The 15,740-nt window shown below is 36.3% G+C and overlaps 1 long non-coding RNA gene across 1 annotated transcript in view; it reads right to left on the bottom strand.

Moving 5' to 3' along the window:
• Nucleotides 1-3,211: 3,211 nt before the first annotated feature.
• The window catches only part of LOC112641964 (uncharacterized), a 34,048-nt gene continuing 21,519 nt past the window's right edge, over nucleotides 3,212-15,740 (bottom strand). The window contains exon 4 of the long non-coding RNA XR_003124906.3: nucleotides 3,212-3,303. This is a non-coding gene — a long non-coding RNA (uncharacterized LOC112641964). The remainder of the gene's footprint in view (nucleotides 3,304-15,740) is intronic.

Genomic DNA, 15,740 nt, shown 5'->3' with positions numbered 1-15,740 from the left:
GAGTCCTACATCGAGCTCCCTGCGTGGAGCCTGCTTTTCCCTCTGCCTGTGTCTCTGCCTCTCTCTCCCTTTCTCTGTGTATCTCATGAATAAATAAATAAAATCTTTTTAAAAAATGCTCTGATTTCTTTGAAATGCACATCAATTTCTATAATTATTAGCAACAGATTACTAGCGATACAACTTTTATTTGAGACCATGAAACAATGTGTCCTGATTCAGAGGGTGTAAACCTCTGCTTACAAAACTTGCCAGAAGAGTTAGGTGGTGATGGGAGGAGCCATTAAACTTGGAACATATTTCCCTGACTACTCATGTTGCTAACCTTAATTTTACTTGACAAAGTGATAGGTATGATTTTTCATTATTCCAGTAATGATGTTTGTACACACAGCAAGTCAAATTGCAGCATTCAATAAATCCTATGTTCCTGTTCAAAACAGAAAACAAATAAATACATAAATTACATATGTATTTATTTACATAGATAATTTCATATAAAATAATTTTTTTTGTAAAAAATAACAGTTTTGAGAAGTGAATGAGTATATGCATGTAAATATTCATTGGATTTAATAAGTTAATATTGGTATATAGTTCAGTAGAGTATCTGGTCTATAAACAAGCTTTATGTAAGCATTAGTTAAATAAAATAAACAAATAAATACAGAAAGTCTTTTTTAAAGTACACAGTGACCATTTGCTAATATTAGATATTACTATTATTGTGTTAGGAGAATTCATAAAATCTTACCAACTATAGATAATTAGGAAGTTGATAATTACTTTCATTAATAGAGAGTACCTGTATCCTTAAGTCTTTTGTAACTTAGTTCCTTATATACCAGCAAATTATTCTTTTTGTCTGGACACATCAATCATTATTAGATCCTTTGGGAACTGGAAAATAAAAGAAACTCCTTAAATCCTGAAATAACTGCTTAAATCCTTTGTACAAAATTTTAGTATTTTGTGGAACAAGAGAATATTCTTTCCATTTACACACAAGCCTACATGTCTCAATCACCTGAATTCTCACAGTTGCGCAGATTAGGAATCATGCATTAGAAGGCAGATTGCTACATGAGGCAAGCAGCCAGACCCTACAAATAACAGGACAGCTACAAATGAGAAAGAGAACAAAACTTATCCAATTAGAACTTGATGCAATTACTGATTGCTGTAATGCTCATTTTGAGTCAGTGAAAAAATGTCACATTATGATCTATACTTTTAAGAAAACATGAAGTTAAACAGTATAGAAAAATGTCTTCCAGGGACGCCTGGGTGGCTCAGGGGTGTAGCATCTGCCTTCGGCCCAGGGCATGATCCTGGAGTCCAGGGATCGAGTCCCACATTGGGCTCCCTGCATGGATTCTGCTTCTTCCCCTGCCTGTGTCTCTGCCTCTCTCCCTCTCTCTCTCTCTCTCTCTCTCTCTCTCTCTCTGTCTCTCATGAATAAATAAATAAAACCTTAAAAAAAAGAAAAATGTCTTCCAAAAATGGTTGAAAACATTTGGTCAAATGGTAAAATTTCAGTTACATCAGAACTTTTATTATCCCAAATTGCTCTGCAGTGACATGTCACTGTATTTGATTTGGTTAATGAGGACATGGGTTTACAGTATAAATTGTAACTTTTGTAACTTTGCCTACTAAATAAAAGAGAGATTGGTTGTTTCACCTGTGTAAAATTCTATTTGGGCATTATCTGGAAAATAATAAGATTTCTCTAAGCATAAGCCAAATACTTGGAAAATGGTGTGCTCATGAAATAAGTTTCATAAAAGTGATGAGTAAAAATATACCCCTGGCAATTATGTGTGGAGGCCTATTCACTAAAAATTGAAATTTTAGCAGGGTTTCTGGAGTGGTTTATTAGGTTAAGCAACAGACTCTTGGTTTCAGCTCAGGTCATATCTCAGGGTCATGAAATCAAGCCCCATGACAGGCTCTGCACTTAGCACAGAATCTACCTGGGGACTCTCTCTCCCTCACTCTGCCCCTCCCCCCTGCTCGCTGTCTCTCTCTCTCTCTCTCTCTCTCACTCTCAAATAAATAATATTTAAAAAATTGAAATTTTACCTTTTTTGCAGGTTTTTAAAGGCTCAAATTACAATGGATTAAATTATTGAACAATATCAAGTTGCTACCCAGTAATTATAATGCATAAAGAACTTTACAGGATGCTGTTTAGCTATTGTTTCATTTGATTTTCAGATAATAATCACAATAATAATGATGTTAGCAACAACAACAGTTATGTGTGGAACACTATCCTAATATTTTATATGGATTATCTCACTTACTACTTCAAAATAATCCTAAAGCTAAGTATCATTTTACCTAAGAAGAAACAGGTTTAGGATATTAGGTAACTAGTCACCCAGCTAATTATTTGCAGAGATTACATTTCCAACATAAGCAATACATTCTACATCACAATATACTATTAATTCCCAAAACTCTTTTTAGTATGATCATTTTTGAGAAAAATTAATTGTAAAGAAATTAAATAATTTCCAAGATAATTATCAGCAAGTAAACCCAAGCTTAAACTGAGACCTTTTTGACTAGTGATCCCATGCTTTTGTTATGTCCTTTTCACTTTCCCAGTTCAAGGAAGCACCTTATGTTTTCAAATTCTTAACTCAATAAAACCTCACACAAATAAACCCCCGCAGCACAGCTACAAAATGCCAAGCGAAGTGATCTCTAGGGTTTATAGGTAAGAACTCCTTTAAAAAAACAGAAATGCAGAAGTGACTTGGTCAATGACAGCTAGTGCATCAGGGGCTCTCTAGTTAAAATACCAGTCTCACTTACTCTGAGGCTTTAGCTCTAACTCCAGAAGCACACTCCTTTCTACATCTGATCTCAAATCATTTCTCATGAGCAGACAATTAGCATCAAAGTATCATTTACATAAGACAGGAAGGGAATGTGCTTATTATTTCGAGCCTGTTCCTCCTGCTGCAAATTTGTTAAAAGGAATGCCACTCTTGGAAAGGAAATTTATAGTCTGAGGACCAGTTTAGAAGTAATAGGAAAAAAAATGTAACATAATATAAAACATAATCCTCTACTTTCTGTTTGTCTCTGAACTCACTGGACGACTTCCCAGGTGAATGGGACGGACAGAGCCAGTGGTGGTCATTATGGCTGCTCAGGCTTTGGAATGATTCACAGCCTATACTCCACTTACCCACAGATCCTTATTAGACAGCCAAAGTAAGAGACTCACAAAAATCAAGGTGGCTGGGAGGTATGTTTCCATTTCTGAAGAGATATTCGCCCACCATCCTATGTAATTAAGACAAAAAAGTAGGTTGTTCATTGATAAGTCCACTGTGATATACTTCAGTGTTTAATTATGACATTCATCACCATTTGCCTTTGACTAAGAGAAATCCTGCCATATTTCCAGAGGCAACTAAATCCCAAGGTTGTATTAAACAATGCTTCTGGCCTAGGTAAAAACAGCATGGACTCTGGCTATGTCTGGTTCGTTAAAGAGCTCTTCCTGCGGCTCAACAGCAGGAGCCATGCACTGTGCCATTAGCAGCAGCAGTGGTACGCGGCCATCGCGGTGCGCAGCTGTGTGTATGCATTATGAAGCAGAGAATCCCTTTTCTGTTAAAGCCAGAAGGGAAACAAAAGAAGCTTCCAAATGTAGAATGCTTTCTCGTTTTCTTCCTATATTCAGCTCTTCACAGGGGCAAGTGGGAAAGAGGGAGACACAAAATAAAATTTCTAAAGCATAACAATTGTCCTGCAAATTAACAAGTCTTTGGTGACTCACTGGAAGAGAAAGAATTCTTCCATTTAAAGTGAATCCAATATTTGTAATATCATTTTTATCATACTAGAGCTACCTATTATGAATTCAAAAGTTGCCTTATGTTAACTTGTGTTATTTCATTACTGTATCACTTGTTTCGATTTTCATGAAGAATTTTCACAGGAAAGTTAACCCTTTACATTATATTTCCCTCTTGAATTTTGAAGTTTCAAACCAATAATATTGTTTTTGTTTTGCTGTTTTGTTTTGTTTTGTTTTGTTTTTAGTTTCCCCAAAGCACTTGTGGAGACCCTCTGTTCAGGTACCTTGGATTTGGAAGCTTTGGGGTATGCTCTGGTCATTGTTACACTAAGTGTACAATTTTCTAAGTACTTTAGGGAGTTCCTTTAGTTCATATAATAATGTTTCCAAAAAGTGTTATGTTAGGTACAGACAGTAGTTTTAAGCAAACGGAACTCCTTTGCAGCATTTCAAACTTAGATTATAAACTGAGTAGTGGTTAGGATCACAGTTTACTTAGTTATTTTTATGTAACATTTAGCCAAATACAAGTGTACCAAATACAAATATATATATAATATGTACAAGTCACATGTTTATTGTGTATTTTTCAATAGTAGGATGGTTTGTTAGTTTGTTAGTCTGTCTCCTCCTAAAACTGAAAAATACATATATACCTCTGAATCAGATATTCGTTTTATTAACCAAAAGGTAAATAATATTAAATTTAAGTAATATCTGGCCAAAAGAATGTTATCAAAAGAAGTTTACCACCCATGATCAACATTGCTTAAGACCAGAATTTAGGATGGACATATAAAACATTGAATGTGAGCCCTGTGATGGCAGAGAACATTGTCTATTTTGCTTACTGATGTATCACAAACCTCTAGAACCATCTTTGAAATAAAGTTGGCACTCAATTAAATATAAGTTGAATTTTTGAATGATTTTATTCATTTATTTATTTGAGAGAGTGTGTGAGTGGGGCCAGGGGAGGAGCAGAGGGAGAGGGACAAGCAGACTCAGGACACTGAGCACAGAGCTGGGCACAGGGCTCAATCTCACGACACTGACATCATGACCTGAGCCAAAATCAAGAGTTGCATGCTTAATTGACTGAGCAACTCAGGTGCCCCTAAATATAAGTTTAATTGTATTGATTTTTTACCATTTTTTTCAATCCACTTACAAATGCACAGGTTTTTATGATCCTGTGTGTGTGTGTGTGTGTGGCTTCTTCATCTAGAGGGACTCTTAGAACGGCTCTGGACCTTGCCCTTCCTGATAGCTATCTTTTTTTTTTTTTATTGCCTTTGCTTTATTTGTCAACCATCATCACATACTTCTAATGACACCTTCATGGCTTAAACTAGCCAGAATTCACATTTGCAACTTGCATCAAGGATCCCTAATAGAAATATTAGTTTTGTCACAAACTATCAGTCTCAAAACTCTATCCAATAGATGTAGTAATCCAGGACATTGTTGAAGGGAGGGGAGTGTGTGTGCATGTGCTAGGGAAAGTGGTTACTTTTTGTTTTGATGTTTAACTCTTTAACGTGGACCAAATGGGATTATATTGCTTACAACCACCTGGATGTGAAGTGAGCAGCCTTACTGAATAATATTTAATTATTGCTTAGACTTAGAGATGTGCCATATGGCTGCTCATTAATTGCTCATAATGATGCTTTAACTACAAATAATTGAAGTAACCAGGCCTTGGAGCTCTCTTAATTTATTTCCCAACCACTTCAGCCATTCTCTCGGATTCCTCTCCATACGGCCACCTCACTCCCTCAACCAGCCCATTCTTCCAGGCCAGAATTTCAGCCAGCCATGGGAGGAAGCAAGCCCAAACAACTCCTGTTTTCCTACTTTTCCCTTTGTAAGGTAGCTAGCCATTTACCATCTGAGAGGTCAGTCTCCCAGAAGGTCTCTGAAGCCAGAATACTTAAAAGGCCAGTATTCTTTTATGAGCAAAAAGCACATGCAGAATAGCCACATGGGCTAAATCCTATGCTTTTGGATCACTATGTTCTGCTCAGAAATCATCAAAGCCTTTTTATACCAGAAAAGTAACTACAAAACCTGCTGTGTGCACACAGGCTGGGTTTTCCTTGAGAAATTGGATATTATTATCAGTATCAGGACTTTAAACAATGGGTCATGACCCATTAGTGGGACTTAAAAATCAATTTAGTGGATTGAAGCCAGCATTTTGTTAAATGTTACTTAAAGTTTTGGAATTAGATTCTGTTGCTCTAAAAAAAAGAATCCTCATTTCACTTAAGCTTCACAAAATAGGTAAAGCTGAAACAAGCTATATAGATGTTCTGCGTAGGCAACACTCACAAAACGTGCCAAGAAGTCAATTTTGTGACCATGTTATGGTTCAAAGACATGTAAGCAATGCTGTGTGCCCTCCAGTGGTGCCTCATTCTTGGAAGGATGCTGGCTGATAGGCTCATTTGTCCTTCTATGCTGCTGAAAGAATGAGCATGCTGTGAACATGTAAAAATATACTCAAGTGATAATCTTTGTATATAACTATTTATATTTTTGAGCCATGGATAAGTACCAGATTGCCTTTCTAGGTATGGAGCTTAAGATGAGTATTAGGATTATCCTTTTTTTTTTTTTTTCAAATGAGGAAACTGAGGACCAAGGGGCTAGATAACTTGGCTAATAAGCAGCAGAGCTTAGAGACCTTTGGTCACCACAGCTCTACACTGCTTTTTTACAAAACTGTTCAGGGGTCAAGCCTATGACCTCAAAGCACAGCACCGAGTTTATTCAACTGTGTAAAAGTGCTCCATCAGTGCATCCTGAGCAAATGGTCACAGCTCAAGAACAAAACAGGGGAAGGAGTGTGGATCTCAGACGTTTCTTTGCCCAAATTCTCTTTTTCCTGAGCTGCTCTTTCTCTCTCTCTCTCTCTCTCTTTTTTTTTTTTTTCCAGCTTCACCAAAAAGAACTGCCTTGTGTGGGGTAACTATAATTTAATTTAAAAAGTTTGCTGAAACTCTCTCACCTTTCTTTTTTCCTTTGTGTAGTCTTCAAGATTTCTAGCTCTCATGAATTTCCTGATATCTTTTGTCTCCTCCATCTAATACAAAACTGGTTCGCTCCTACTCTGAATCACACTGTTTTCACTTATTAAATCTTCCATTTTTAATTTGCCTACTGAAGGCATTTGTCTATTACAGCTTAAAAATGCCATGACTTAATGACACCTAATAGACTGAGAAAAAAATTAAATCTAAACTATTGAAAACAGTCAGCTTTTTAAAAATATATATCATAAAACCACTCTCCAAGAATGCCCTGGAGAGCAAATTAGATAGATGGCTGCAGTTCAATAAAAACAACTTTGAAATGTATTGGGACTGGGTTATTACATGCTTCTGCTGCTTACAGCCGGCATATTTCCTCTTTACTGTAACTCGTAAGTTCAAGCTACAAATACTTCCTATTGACCTGAACTTAGCTGCACTTCAGGGTCCTTCTATCTTGACTGCCAGCTGCCTGCAGTATCTGCTAGAGGGATTTGGTAAGCTTTTACGATGACTCAGATTTTTGTCCATATAAGCCATGTTTTACGTTGGACAAGTGGATTTTATTTTATTACGTTATTAAGATCCTACAGAGTGGTAAGAAAACAGATGACACAAGAAGGTGGATGACATGGCACAGGGATAATCGTTTGCATCAGAAAGGCAAGGAGAATCAGATTCAAATTTTTGTTTCTCGCTATAACCATGCTACTTCCCACCTGGCCACTCCTTCCTCCACCTCAATGACTCTTGCCCCCTATTTCCCTTTGCCTTCACCATTGTCATCTGCATACTTTCCTTTCTTCCCCTATTTCAATGTTGAGGTTGAAAGGGAGCTGAATAGTCCAATTGGGGCTAGGATTGAAAAATGAGAGGGAAGTATTGCATAGTTCATGTGGGTACCCATTTCAAGGTACACATTCATTTGTTATGTAGACCCTCTAATCCTGCCAGCCACACTATGCTATGGTTTAAAGTATAGGACCATCTGTATGAGAGGCAAGATAGCATTGGATAGAAACGCTCTAACTCTGGAATCAGATGGACTGGGTTCAAATTATATTTCCATTAATTACTAACATGACCTCAGACAGGTTACTTTGCTTCCCAAAATCTCATTTATAAAATAAACAATAATAGGTACTTCATAGAGTGTCTGAAAATTAAATGAGGTAAGAGATATAAAATGTTTAATAAATGGCATATTGTGAGGACTCAATATATGCTATTTGAATTTTGTACTACCACTTGCCCCACCATCACTACTGTACCACACACTAGTGGAGTGATAGGAAGAAAACAAAGTTAGGTAGAGCTGTGACCACAACAGAAAGTCCACTACTGGGAGGAAAGGCAGAGAGGTAGATAAAATCATGGAAAAGGCAGAGAAAGATGGAGCTCAGAGGGTACATGTATGTGGGCTACAGTTCAGATGAGGTGGGCAAGATGAGAGAGCACTTGCCTCAGAGGGGCTTAGCAAAAAGAGCCCTGGACTCTGGTCACAGATCACACACTAACTGGTGAGAGCGCCAGGGCAGTCTCAGGTGCTTTGCCTCTTGTTCAACTTAGAGAACATAAAATGAAGGGCTAAACAGACCTCTGATGCCCCTTTCAGCAGGTGGATATTGTGGCACACACCATGAGTGGGTTATAGTCAGTGAAGGTGTGGAGAATCTAGAGGCAGGGGAAGAAGGAACACTGCAAGGCAGAGACAGAAGGGAGAAGGTATTAAATACATTGGATAATGGGAAATATGGGAGGTATAGAGACATCCAGAAGAAAAGTAATGAACACTGAATGCAATTTTTCCCATTTTCTTTAATGCCAGTGCATTTGTAGGAGGAATCATCCCACATGGGTACATCAAGGGTAGTTCCTCAAATATCTGAAAGTATATAAGGAGCTTTCCTCACATGAGTAACTGCCCTCATGAAACATAAAACAGTTCTGTGGTTGTTAGATATGGTATCACCCAGTGGCCTTAGGTTAAGCTACACACACACACACACACACACACACACACATTTCTGGAAAATACATTATCCCTAACCCCAATCAACCACCCTTATCTAAAACTAAACTTAATTACTTAAATTGAAGTTGTTAAAACTTCTAGTTAATTAAAATTTCTATATAAATACAAATAGGATTTCACACATATCAGCTGGCTGGTTCAAAATAAGAGGCTCCCGAACAGCATTTTAAAATATTCTCCCACAAAAATAACCCTGAATAATTATTTAGTCCCATAACATTCTGTTGAAAACTATCTTCCTGGAGCGCTCAATGAGCAATATTAAAACAGTAATATGCTCAATCATTTGTCTTTTTCCCCTTTGACTTGTTCCTCTCACATACACAAATAAAATGGCATTAGGAACACCTTAAAGTTTTCTTTCTTTAGCTTGCATTGTATTTTCTTATAATTATATATGTATATATAAACACATTGTGCGTATGCATGTGTGTATATTTTTTAAGCCATCCAACACTCATGCACTCTTCATCTGGTATCAGATATCTGCAGATATACCCTTCTTGACTTTATAGACAATATGGGATCCAAACCAAATCAAAGCAGAACACATGAATCAGGCGTACAAAAATCAGCACAGTATGTGACTTCCAGGCAATTCTGGTTCATTAATGGGCATATATTGCATCAGATCCTTTGAGATACAATGAGGATTTTGCTTGGACATTTGAACTTGAGCAGAATACTGGGACTACTTGTAGTATCTTGCCTCCATTATAGAAATCTTGCTAGGGAAGTAAGCATACACAGAGGAAACAGGCCTGAGAGATGGAGCAAGAGACTAATTGATTCCTGTTCCTACCATTTGAGCCCTTACCTAAAGCTTGAATGAGGTCAGCCTTACCCTCAAATTTTTCAACATACTCACTTTTTGCTTATAAGAAAAGACTGTTGAAAAATAAAAATAAATAAAAATTTTAAAAAAGAAAAGACTTATTTTAAAGAGATGAATATATAAATATATCTAATACAAATGAGATAAAAAAACACATTAAGCTTTATTAAATAAAATAATTATTTTCTAGTTGGAAGATACACTGAAATCTGACATTAAATCTGTGCATGCTCTTCCACACATGCACACACCCATCCATGCACACATACAACGTGGGCTGACTTTGAAGTTGAAAAAGGCCTGTGATATTTTTTATTTCAAGCATCAGTGACATTTTATTCTTTCTCACTAAAGCCTTGATGTGGTCTATTCTTTTTTTCAAACTAGCTTTTCATAGATATTCCTATTTCTTGGCTTACCAATGACAATTACACCATTCTGAGATATTCAAAGCATGGCCCTTCCAGCACGTAAAGACCTTAGGTTTTAGAAACCTAAATTTTCAGTTTGCCTTTTTATTCAACAGTCACTTAATTTTGCCAGTGATATTTCCTTTGAAAGAAACAGTTCACACTTTCTTCCTATCCAGTTTTTTAAGCCAGATATTTTTCAGGTAGATCACAGAGATAGCTAGCCTCAGATGAGAAAATTGTTCATTTTGAGGATTATCACAGGAACAATTTTCATTTACAGATGATTTTCTCTCCAAAATTTAGTCCCTCTCTGAATGACCTCTCTCTGGTAAATAACCCCAGCTAGTATGTCCAAGTATATCTGTAAGAAAACACACACATTTATTCAGATTTGTGGGGTGTCCCCAAGCACCCATCCTTGGCCTTCTTTCCCTTACTACATGTTCCTTTCTGGATAATTTCATCTATTCTCATGGCTTCAACTACCACCGAAATGCTGATGATGTGCAAATATATTTATCTGGCTCATTGTCATTTTCCAAATTCAGTTCTGAAATTTCTGAGTTGTCCCAGAGAATGCAAACCTTTAGCCAGACTCAGCAAGAAAAAAGAGAGAAAGGACCTCCAAAAAATAAAATCAGAAACAAGAGATGAAAAGCCAAAACTGGGCAGCCCAGGTGGCTCATCGGTTTAGTGCCGCCTTCAGCCCAGGGCCGGATCCTGGAGACCCGGGATCAAGTCCCACATGGGGCTCCCTGCATGGAACGTGCTTCTCCCTCTGCCTGTGTCTCTGCCTCTCTCTCTCTCTCTCTCTCTCTGTGTGTCTGTCATGAATAAATAAATAAAATCTTAAAAAAAAAAAAGAAAAGAAAAGCCAAAACTGACACCACAGAAATACAAAGGGTTATAAGAGAATACTATGAAAAATTATGTGGCAACAAATTGGACAACTAAAATAAATGGAAATATTCCTAGAAATACACGATCTTCCAAAACTGAATCAGGAAGAAATAGGAAATCTGAACAGATCTATTACTAGTTATGAAATTAAATCAATAATTTTAAAAAACTACCAAAAAATCAAAGTCCAGAACCAAATGGTTTCACAGGTAAATTTTTCCAAACATTTAAAAAAGAGTTAATAGCTATTCTTTCCATTAGGTTTCTAATAAAACTTCTCCCTATAAGTCAGGCAATATAATAGTTTTCTAGAGCTTCCATAACAAAGTACCACAATCTGTGTGGCTTAAACAACAGAAATTGATTTCCTCACAGTTTGGGAGGCTAGAAGTCCAAAATCAAGGTGTTGAAAAGTTTGATTTCCTTGGAGGTCTCTCTCCCTGGCTCATAAATGGCCATCTTTCTCTGGTGACTTCATACCATCTTCCCTCTATGGGTGTCTGTTCTAATGAACTCTTCATATGAGGATACAAGTTATATTGGATTTGGGACCATCCCAATGCCCTCCTTTTAACTTAATAACCTCTTTAAAGACCCTATGTAGTCATATTCTCAGATACATAGGGTTAGAACTTCAATATGAAATTTGACCATAACAGGCAACATAACAGGATTTTTTTTTTCTGAGTCAAATACCTGAGAACAGGGTGGATCAAGGGCAGTGTGATATAGTGAGAACTATCCGTCTCAGGTATAGTCAATTATGGGGTGCATTATATGGAGAGAATTTAAGCAAAATAGTACACTGGACTAAACATTGATTTTTTTTTAATCCCCATGTTGTGGCAAGTCTAAATAATGCCAGTGATAAAATTCTCCTCCTTCAAAAAAATTTTCTAAGTTCTAAATAATTGTCATGCTTATTCTTGAGTTTTAATAATATATGCACAAGTTTCAAATTAGCCTATTTTATGACATACTATAATAAATATTTTATTCTTCATGGAAATTAACCTGAGAATCTAGTTACATAGTTAACTCTCAACATACGCAGATACCTACACCTGTTTCTTTTTTTAAAGATTTTATTTATTTATTCTTGAGAGATACACAGAGAGAGAGGCAGAGACACAGGCAGAAGGAGAAGCAGGCTCCATGCAGGGAGCCTGACGTGGCACTCAATCCCGGGACTCCAGGATCACGACCTGAGCCAAAGGCAAGGCGGACACTCAACTGCTGAGCCACCCAGGCATCCCTACACCTGTTTCTTTAAAAAGTAACTTTGAATGAAATCATATGGCATGTCCTTCTCTGAGCTATTTCACTTAGCATAATACTTTCTAACTCCAACCATGTCATTGTAGATGGCAAGATTTTATTTTTCGATGGCTGAGTAATATTCCATTATATATATATATATATATATGAAGATGTGATATATATCATCATCATATATTTGTATAAATGAATATATATATAATATATATATATATATCACATCTTCCTTGTATTCATCAGTCAATGGACATTTGGGCTCTTTCCATAGGCCATTGTTGAAATGGTTCAGAAGCATTCAAGATTATTTTAGGTATAGTGTATATCCCCATTTTCCAATGATAACACATATTCTTGCATTAAAACAATAGATAAAAGTAGCACATTGATTGAAAAAATAAAGCAAGAGAACTTGAGGCTTCAGGTCTTTCATTAGAATGAAATGACCACTTGGAGTTGTCATTTGTGTTAAAAATTTAAAATATTGAAATAAATACGAACTGGGTGATACAATATTTTTGTTTGGAAAGCACAAACAATAAATATTTAGCAAATATATATAAAATATCTTGATGAATTTGAATAATGACTTTAAAATTTAAATGCATTCTTCTTTTGTGTATTGTTTTCAAAGTACAAATCAAGAAAGTAATGATGTATCAATTATTACATGATCATTATTGAAAATGATTTTATCATACAAAGAAAGGAAAGTTTAAAAATTATCTGCTCTGTGTGGCAAGAATTCTAGATAGGTAACTGAGAGACATTCATGATCCATCTCTTATTCTCCTTCCCTACCATTTAATATTAAATCCATACAGTCCTTTGGATTTTTGTTTTCAAAGCCTGTCTGATCTCTCCCTTCCTCTGTGTCCTTACTCCACCGGCCTTGTTTCAAGCTCCTACCACTTTTTGTTCAGGCTAATGCAATGTTCTTCTGTTTAGTCTTCTGATCTCGTTTCATCATATGTAATCATTGAAGAGAAGTGGCACAAAGATGTTTTGCATTTCGAGGTTAGGTTAGCAATTGTTTGGAGGGCTGTGAGAGTAAATATGAGTGACTATTTAAGGGACAATAGTAATAGTTCAAGAAGGAGATGATACTGCTTTTAGCTAGGGTGGTAGCAGGAGAGTTGGAGATATATGGACAATAGAAGTTCATAGAAGATCATATTCATTGTCTAAGGCTTTCATGACACCGTACCATAGACTGAGTATCTTAAATTATTTTTTCAGGTGTCTGGAGGCCAGAAGTCTGAAATCAAGGTATCAGCATGGTTAGTTTCCACTCAGGGCCTCTAGATGGAGATTTTCTCCCTCTGTCTTTTTATGGTCTTTCCTCTCTACATGTCCTAATTTCCTCTTCTTATAAGGATACCAGTCATACTGGATTAGTCATTTTAATGATATAATTATAATTTGATTACCTCTTTAAGATTTCTATCTCCAAATACAGTCACATTCTAAGGAACTGGCAGTTAGCATTCCAACATAAAAATTTGGGGGAAGAGGATGCCTGGGTGGTTCAGTTGTTTGAGCATCCAACTTTTGGTTTCAGCTCAGGCCATGATCTCTGGGTTATGAGACTGAGACCCATGTCAGGCTCTGCACTCAGTGCTGAGACTGCTTGAGATTCTTTTGACCTCTCTCTCCCTCCCCTTCTGCTCCTCCCTCTGTTTGCAGGTGCTCCCTGTTTCTAAAATAAATAAATAAAATATTTTTAAAAATTAAAAAAAATTAATTTAGGGGGAAGAACAATTCAATGACAGAAATATACTTCAGAAGCCTACTAGACAATAAAGACTACAAGAAGCTGTTGCATGAAATGCACTTACATCATGTCCAGTGTGCAGTGAGTTGCTCAGTAGACACCATAATAATGCCATGTGTCTCAGACATAACAAACTTCATGCAAATTTCAGATCACATCATGCTTTCTCATATGACTAGCCTGAATATGTCTATATTTCTGCCTAGATTGTCCTCTGATTCCCTCACCCTCCCACCATTCACCTTCAACTTTTATTTTCCCACTGAGTTCATTATTTGTCATTTAAGACTCAGTTCGAACATCACTTCCTCTTTGAAAATCTTTCCCTCTTCTCTTCTTACAATAAAAATGTATCACTCCTTCCTTTACAAATCTTTTGTAGCTGGTATGCTATATAGTGACTAATTTTATCTGGTGGTATTGTGATAATTATTATAAATGCCTAAATCTTATAAATCTCCAGCTTCTCAAGGCAGAGCTTTTGTCTTTCTTACTTTACTGGTCAAAATCTAGCAATGTGCCCTGTACACAGTAGTCACTCAGTAAATGTTTGTTAGATGAAATAACATATACTAAGTGCACAAATAAAGCTATAATCTATATAACAGCTTGCATCTTCACAAAGTACTTTTACGTATAAAATCCTTGAATGGCCCAATAAAGATGGTACAGAAGCAGAGCAGCATAGTGCAAGGGACAGCTAATTGTGATCTGTGAGGCCAAGTTTATCCCACCATCTGTTTCTATATGGCCTGTGAGTGGTGTATATATATATATATATATATATATATATATATATATATATATACTTGCAGGTGGGGATGAGGGAGCTTACATTTTTAAACACATTTAATAAACTTTTTTCCTTAGAATAATTTTAGATTTACAGAAGAGTTGCAAGCATGTCACAAATGCTCCCATATTCCCCACACCTAGTTTCCCTTGTTATTAACATCTTACATTACTATGGTATGGTTGTCACAACTAATATTGAAACATTATTATTAACTAATGTCAATATTATATTATAATTTCTTTAGATTTCTTTAGTTTTTGCCTAATGTTTCTGTTCCAGAATCCCATCCAGGATACCATAGTACATTCACTCAACATATTTCTTTAGCTCCTCTTGGGTGTAACAATTTCCCAGACTTTTCTTGTTTTTGATGACTTTGACTATTTTAATAAATACTGATCTTGTATTTGATAGAATATATTCTGATTCAAATCTAGTGTTTTTCTCATAGCTATATAGGGTTTACAGGTGGTCTGGAGGAAAGACATAAAAGTAGTCCCATTTTCATCATATATCAAGTATACTGACATGCTGGTTGCATAATTTTCCACTGATGATCTTAACTTTGATCACCTGGATGAGGTTAAAGAATGATTTTTACATCATTAAAGGTTGGAAAAATTTAAGTGACTGTAAATAAATTTTATTGGAACCCAGCCATGTTCACTTATTTACATGTTGCCTATGGCTTCTTTGACATTACAAAGACAGCAGTGAGAGTTGCAAAACAGACCCATGGCCCACAAAGCCAAAAATATCAGCAATCTGGCCCCGTATAGTGGAAGAATAACTGGATTGAATCACACATAGTTGGGTTCAAATTTTAGCTCTGGCATTACCATCTATCTATG

Source organism: Canis lupus, chromosome 21 (assembly GCF_003254725.2).
Source record: "Canis lupus dingo isolate Sandy chromosome 21, ASM325472v2, whole genome shotgun sequence".
NCBI classification, from domain to species: domain Eukaryota; kingdom Metazoa; phylum Chordata; class Mammalia; order Carnivora; family Canidae; genus Canis; species Canis lupus.
The sequence above is the reverse complement of the archived record's forward strand: the minus strand, read 5'-3'. Positions and strand labels throughout refer to the sequence as shown.